Source organism: Nelumbo lutea, chromosome 5, assembly GCF_056320005.1.
Source record: "Nelumbo lutea isolate HS-2025 chromosome 5, American lotus-T2T, whole genome shotgun sequence".
In the NCBI taxonomy this organism is placed as follows: domain Eukaryota; kingdom Viridiplantae; phylum Streptophyta; class Magnoliopsida; order Proteales; family Nelumbonaceae; genus Nelumbo; species Nelumbo lutea.
In genome coordinates, this window is record NC_142688.1 from 73,007,979 (window position 1) to 73,015,355 (window position 7,377).

General features: G+C 38.4%; 1 long non-coding RNA gene across 1 annotated transcript; it reads right to left on the reverse strand.

Annotated features, from left to right (window-relative positions):
* Positions 1-475: 475 nt before the first annotated feature.
* Positions 476-5,445, reverse strand: LOC148852894 (uncharacterized). The gene is made up of 2 exons (XR_016098813.1): positions 4,665-5,445; positions 476-867 (listed from the first exon to the last, which is right to left on the reverse strand). It is a non-coding gene; the product is annotated as an uncharacterized LOC148852894 (long non-coding RNA).
* Between the last annotated feature and the right edge of the window lie 1,932 nt (positions 5,446-7,377).

Sequence of the window (7,377 nt, forward strand, 5' to 3'; positions counted from 1 at the left end):
AAAAAGAAATCTATCCCAGAAAGAAAAAAAGGAACCCATCCTCTCCTCGTCCACCTTTAATTCTTTTCTTTTCTTTCCTTTTTTTTTTTTCAGTCTCCAACATCCCCCCACCCCAAAATCGCCAACCAAGGTGAGGAGATTATTGCTAAAGCAACCATCGAGCTAAGATGTACTTGAGAAAAGCAAAAATAGATGCTTTGATCGCCTAATTTGAGAGTTGGTAAATAAAACAGAAAAATATGTTGGAGACTAACCTAATGCCCTTAACGAACTATTGCAGACCAAAGGAGGACCTTGTCTTGATTCATGAATTCTGATCTTTGTTCTCTTGTGTTTCTCATCGTCGTCGTCATCATCTCTCTTGCTGATATCCCCTCTGTGTAAAGTGTGAAAGAAATCATCGGAGAAAAAAAATGCCAGTAAAACAAAGAAGTGGGGTACAAGTAGCTCATTTAGTTAGGAGAGGAGTGGAAGGAAGAATAAGGGTAAACGGAATTATAATAGAATTTAATGGTGTATCAAACAAGTTTGATGTTTTGTTTAACAGATGGCCTATTTGTGTTATGTGGAGCCATCCTACAAGGTATATGTAGGTTTTGAAAATTTAGGATACATTTAAGTAGTTTTCTAAATATATAGGGTATATATAAATAATCAACCCTTTTCCTAATTGGCAAATTAAATCTATGGAGAACCAACTAAGTTATTGTTGGACTTGGATTGATGGCCAAGTCTTTGATGCCAAATGGAAATCGATATTCTTTCACCAACAAATGCTGCACCTACTGAAGAACTGCCACTATCAAGCTGTACCTGGTAGAGTCCTTTAATGGGTCCTTGTAAAATCAACCTCCTTATTCTCTTGTCCTTTACACAAAAACCGTTATCATGAAATTCAAATATAGCATTATGAGCCTTACACAATTCTGAAACAAACAATAGATTCTTTGTTATAAGTAGAACATGAAGCACATTATGCAAAGAAATAGAACCATTAGAAGAACAAATAATAGATGTACCAACATTAGCAATCTGCAAACCTGCACCATTACTGACAGAGATTTGATCTATGCCATTATAAACACTGAATGGAGAGGTTTTGCAAATCTGAGGTGATATGGTTGGTTGCCCCTAAATTGGGTACCAATTGGAATCAAAAGCAGAAGGTGTAGAAGTACCAGTCATAGCCTCTCGTTTGGGTTGTTTTTTCGGTGATGGTCAATAATAAGATTTGTCAAATCAGGATCTGCAAGCAAGAATAGTATCTCCAATATAATTACAAAGTTGGAAAACTACAGAGTTTTCATTAGATTTAGACTGTTGCTGACCACCATTATAGCTTTGAAGACTGGCATTGTTGTTGAAATTGGATTGGCAATTCTTGTTGGTGTTACCACTATAACTGGCACCATTTTTGTTGTTAAAGTTATTTCCTTTTCAATGATTAATTTCTATTTCAACATTCATAGATAGTTGAGTATAAGATATCATAGAATGCCTCTCTAGTCAGTTCTCATATGATAGAAGTAGGCTTTGAATGTCAACTAAAGAAAGATCATCCAGTCGTGTTGTAACAGACACAACAAAAGCATCATACACATGTCCCAAACCTCTTAAGAGGCAATGAATAAAATCCATTCCGATCAAGAACAAAATAATTGGCAGTTTCCAAGGAGTCAACAGGACTTAATTTTTTTCAAAATCGTAGACATTGGAGAGTTTCCCTTGAAATTCGTGGTTGCTAGGTTGTTGACCCCTTTTATCTTTTGGATTTCTTCTTTCATTTTCTCCACTTCTTCCTTCATAGAGCTGACTTACGTGGGAGAATGGATCGGAAAACACAAGAATCTTCCTCTTCAAAGTCGTCGACGTGAGTGAATTGCAAGAAGCTTATCTGTTTTAAGACTTGCACTGGGACATACGGTGACAATCCATATAGACCTACCAATACCATGCTCTAGCTGGCCTCTATTTCTAGATGGGGTTGATTACACATCCTTTGGATAGACAACCCAATATTTCAATTGATCTTTCCTCCAGTGGCCCATTGCAACAATGCTAGGTTTTGTCTCTTGGTTATAACTATTGATTGTGGGTTGGTGCTTAGAATTTCTTTTACCCTATATGTAGGTTAAGACAAATTTTCTTGTATGGATAACCAAATGTGGCAGATGTTGTATTAACAAAAGCTATAAGATTTGAAGGGAAACTTAGAATGGCAATACTCCACATGTATGTAACATGTTTAGTCCTCATAGAATTTCTACTAATATCATGTGGACCAATGTAACCAACAATGCTTCCTTAACTTGGCACAACATTGTTATTAGCCTTGCACGGATCCTTTTGCAGTCAAGTGGGAAGAACAAATGGACCATGATGCCGTGAAAAGGCATTTTTTTGCCCCCTCTCTATCTGGCCTGAAAATTCAAGTGCTCCAATTTAGGAGAAAACTAACTAAAAATTCATAGAGGTCTGATTTATATCTCTGCTTAGCAATTAGGAAGGCAATTCCATCCTCAATGGGCATATTCAAGAGATAAGCCAATTCTTCTAATGTCGGGCACATATCAATTTTTCCTAAACAAAAGACGATCTTTTTCATATTTCAACGCTAAAAGGCTACTTTTAGTAAAGGCCATTCCAACTGCACTAGTGACAAATTCATTACATTTTCCTAATGGTGACCTTCCTTGGGTTTTAACATTATCTGCCTTCTCATTAATTCAATTGTGAAGGAGTGCACAACATCCTGAATAATCAAAAAAGCTTGATCCAATTTTCTACCAACAAATAGGTGAGTTAATAGGCCATTATTGTAAGACGCATAGTTTATTTTAAGCAACTTAAAGCCCAACCAAATAGTAAGCATAATTACAAGAGACATCAATAAAAAAAAGATATGCACATCAATGGAACAAATAGAAGTATCTTTTAATACTAGTTAAATGAGGATTAAGTCCCTTAGCCATATGTGTACTTACTAGATACTTTGGATTTTTTTTTCTATACTATAGCAAGTAATCAAGTAATGGGCAAATTATATTTTGATATTGGTTAAGACCGGGTTAGACCTTTTACCATATGCATACCTACTAGACACTTCATGATTTTGAAGTCATAAAGCGACATTAAAGTGACCATTTGATGCTACACCTCAAGAGCTAATTCATAGAATCATGCATCAAATTAGCCTTGGGTCCAACAATAGATAAAGTACGTTTTGATACAAGTCAGGGGAGAGCTAGATCCTTGATATAAGTGTGTGTACTAAATACTCCAGGACCTTTAAAAGCATATAAAGGGTCAAGATGGCCTTTTGATGCTACTTCTCAAGAGTGAATTCATAGAATCAAGCATTCAATTAGCCTTGGGTTTGACTAAATGAACAAGGGATGAAGTATCTTTTGCTACTGGTTAAGGGAGGGTTAGACCCTTGCCATACATGTACCTATTAGATACTCCAAGGCTTTTAAAGGCAAAGAAGATGGTCAAAATGGCCTTTTAATGCTGCCTCTTAAGAGTGAACTTATAAAGTCATGCATCTACTTAGCCTAGGTAGGGGATAACAACCTTGAGCATTTTAGATGAGAGATTGGATTTTGATTGATGTCCCTTTTAGTTGAGAATTTTAGATTCCATTTTGATCCTAATCCCAAGATTGAATTCTTTATTGGATTTTGACCTTAGACTTGATTTTTTATCTCAAATAAGGTCTTTGGTCTTTATTAACTTACTTTAAAGTTCGAATTTGATTGAATTTTTTTATATCATTATCATTAAATATTGATTTGGGATTTTAATGTTTTCGAAGGTTACTGAGAAGGCCTAACTTAGATGTGGATTAGAAGGTTCTTTATTGTTTCTTACTAGAAGATCAAATCTTTTTTCTTAATGGATGGGAGCATCGGAAAAAAACGGTTCACTTTGCCACTTGGGATGGAAATGGAGTCGCCACCCATCAGATACGAAATTGGAGGTGATGGGACCTCTGAGATCAACATCAAAAAGCATGTTCGGTTTAATAGTGACTCCAAAGCCCAAGCACTAGCTACACCAGTCTGGATAGGTTTCGAATGGAAGAGGGAAGGGGTTAGACACTCCTCTTCGAGGTCCAATAAGTGGGGCCCACATGGTGATTCCAAGCAAGTAAGACCACAATTATTTACTCAGCCAAATGCATACTATGATGGCTAAAATACCAAGAACAAACTAATGACAAAGAGTCTACCTAACAACTCAATTGTAAGAAATGAAGCATTTTATTTATAACAAAAAAGACTGTAAATGATAAAACAATTAAGGAATCGAAATAAAATTCTATTTTCTCTTAGCCTTAAAAGGACTATCCCCAATGAACTGATTCTCGGTAGGTTCACAGAAATTGGTTTTAGCCGCAGTATCATTACCTATTTTGATGGCCGTCCGTTTCCATTGGTAACAAGGTTGGGAGAACATAAATCTAAATATCAAGTAGAAGTAATAATCTTTCTCGGGATTGGGTAGGTACTATGAATCTACAAGAGCCAGTTTAGTAGAATCTATCACCAGCTCGATCGGTTCTTTCTCCCCCAAATCCCCATTACAGCAAAACAACGTAAACACCGAAGAAATGAACTAAAAAAATGAAGACCAAATACAGACAAAAAGAGAAATCAATTTACCTAACCTGGATGTCGGCCTGAAAACGATCGAAGGAGAAGAGAAATTTCAGACAGTTTCGGTTTCGGATTTCCTGTCTTCGAATGGTGAAAAAACTCCGTGGTTTGCAATATGGGGATTGTGGAAGCAAAACGATCTCCTGGACACCGTTTAACTGGTGGAATGCGAAAACTCCAAGGTGTCTACTATGATCTTCTTTGTCCAAACGGCATCCAGTCGCTGCAACTCGGAGAAGAGACAATGGAAGCTTTCAGATATGACGCTGTTGTTGGGAAGACAAGGAATGGTTGAAGATTGTCCAGTCTAATCAAATCAGTTGGTGATTTTGGCGATTAGCGACTGCAAAGAATTCCAGGGGAGAGAGAAATGAGAAGGAAGGAGTGAAGAACGCCGCCGCTGGTAGGAGTTGCAGTGGCGGTTCGATCGAACGACAGTGGTAGGGGAGAAAGGGGCGGCAATCTCTGAACAAGAAGAAGAAGAAGAAGAACAAGAAGAACAATATAGAAGGAAGAGAGGGAGAGATCTGTGCGAGCAGGAGGGAACAAACGGCACCGCTGCTCGATGTTGCAGCGGCAGGGAGTAGCAGGGGTGAAGCCGATGAAGAAAACGGAAAGAAAAGGAAGAAAGAGGAGGAGAGGAAGAGAGAAAGAGGGAGACAGTGAGAGAGAAAGAACTGAGAGAGAGAGAGAAGAGGAGAGGCCGGAGGGAGGTTGGTTGCTGCTGCCTCTGAATCGTCGCCGCCTGGGTTGGGTTCCGTTCGAAAAAGGGGAGAAGGTGAATGGTGTCGATTAGCCTGAATTTAAAACTTTAGTAGGGATAATGGCATTTTCGTAATTTTGAGGAATTGGAGTGGAGTTTTTGTAATTCTGGAAAAGTCTGGTCAAACCGGGTCAAAGGGTGGTCAAACCGGAGTTTTGGTCATTCGTCTAAGATTTTGGGTCAAAAATAGAGGGTTCAGATGCGTCTGACTGTAGAGGGGTAGTTTTGTCTATGGGTTAGTAAAATTGGCCGAAATGGAATCGTTTTGAATGAAAGGGTTGACGAGGGTATTTTTTGTTAAAATTTTGTAAGGTGGGGTTTCCCAACATTTTAAGTTGATTGGCGGGGTCAGATTGGTCTGACTGGGGCGGATTGGGTAGATCTGGAAAGGGTCTGATTTGGTTAATCTGGAGGCTCGAAATGGAATCTTCGTGTGATGAAGGAGAAAATGAAGGCAATTTTGGGTGCAATTTCATAGGGTAAGGTTTTTGGATAGTCTGAGATGATTGGTAAAATAAGATTGAGCCAACTAGACTCAGATCGGGCAGATTTATAATCTGGTCAATCTAGAGCCTCGAAATAGAATCTTTGTGCGATCAAGAGTAAATGAAGATTTTTTGGGCTGGAATTTCATATGTAAGTATTTAGGGGTGTTTGGAATCTGATGATGAGGTCTGATCAGTCTTAGAAGGCCAAGATTGTAGGAATTTGGGTCAACGGGATGTTTTAGAGAGGAATCTTGGTGTGATGAAAGGGCAAATAAGGGAATCTAGGGTTAAAACTTTGTGCGCAGGTGTTTTGGTGTGTTTGGAGTCTAATGGTGTAGTTTGATCGGTTCTAATGTGTCAAGATCAAGGGAATCTAGGTTCCAAGTGTTTAGGCTAACGAGGGAAGTTGAAATGGAATATTCATTTGATGAGGGGAATCTTGAATTGAAACTTTACAGGTAGGTGTTTTGGGAGATCTTGGGTCTGATGGTTGTATCTGATCTAACGGTTGAGGTGTTAGTGGGGTTGATCGGGGCCATCAGATAGGTATCGGGTAGGTTTAACGGTGGATCTGAGGGCTCTCAGGGTGAAACTTGGGTTTTTCTAGGTTTTTGGGTGTTTCAGGGAGGTTGGATGGGCCTGATTGGGTGCTTGGAGTAAATTGAAGGTTCAAGTGGCGGACCGAGCAAAAATTGGGTGCTAACAATGGATTAAAAGGATTCTGGGTTTATTTTGATCCTACTTCTAAGAATAGTAATTATATAGTGCAACATTCATGGATTCAAAGGTTTCAATAAGGTTGATAGCCTTTAAACCTCCATCAATGGAAAAATGAGCTTCTTTCATTGGTGAATAGTTTGAAGGGTTTTGGTGGAACTTATAAGGACCAAAATTCAAAGGAACCATCTACTATCCTTCTTCTAATAGGTAAAATGAGATTCTAATTCTAATTCTAATTCCATGAAAGTGTATTATTGTTGTGATTGTTTAAACAAGCAAGAGAGAAAGCAAGATAACTAGAAAGAAATAAAGAAAAAAAAATGAGAAATGCAGCCACATGTTCAAATTTACAAATAATTCTATAAATTTCTAGATTGCCACATTTGGGGATCTAAGAGAAGCCAATTGTTAAAGAAAACCAAAGATGGAAAGGGAATAAAGCAAGCATCTACAATTTCCAACTACTCAAGTATAAGACTAAACATAAATACTTAGAAAAAAGAATATTTCAATTTTTTTAAAAAGACAATCAAAAGAAATGGGGGGGGGGGGGGGGGAGGCCAGGTGTGCTACACAAGTACCTAAGGTGTAATGAAAGATAGGTGTGATGAAGGCCAAGTGTGACAAAGGCTAGATGCGATGAAGGGTAGGTACGATGGAGGCCAGATGCATCGAAGGCAAGATGCGATGGAGGATAGGTGTGATGAAGGCTAGGTGCAAAAACATCATGTGTGCTGCCTAAGGGCGA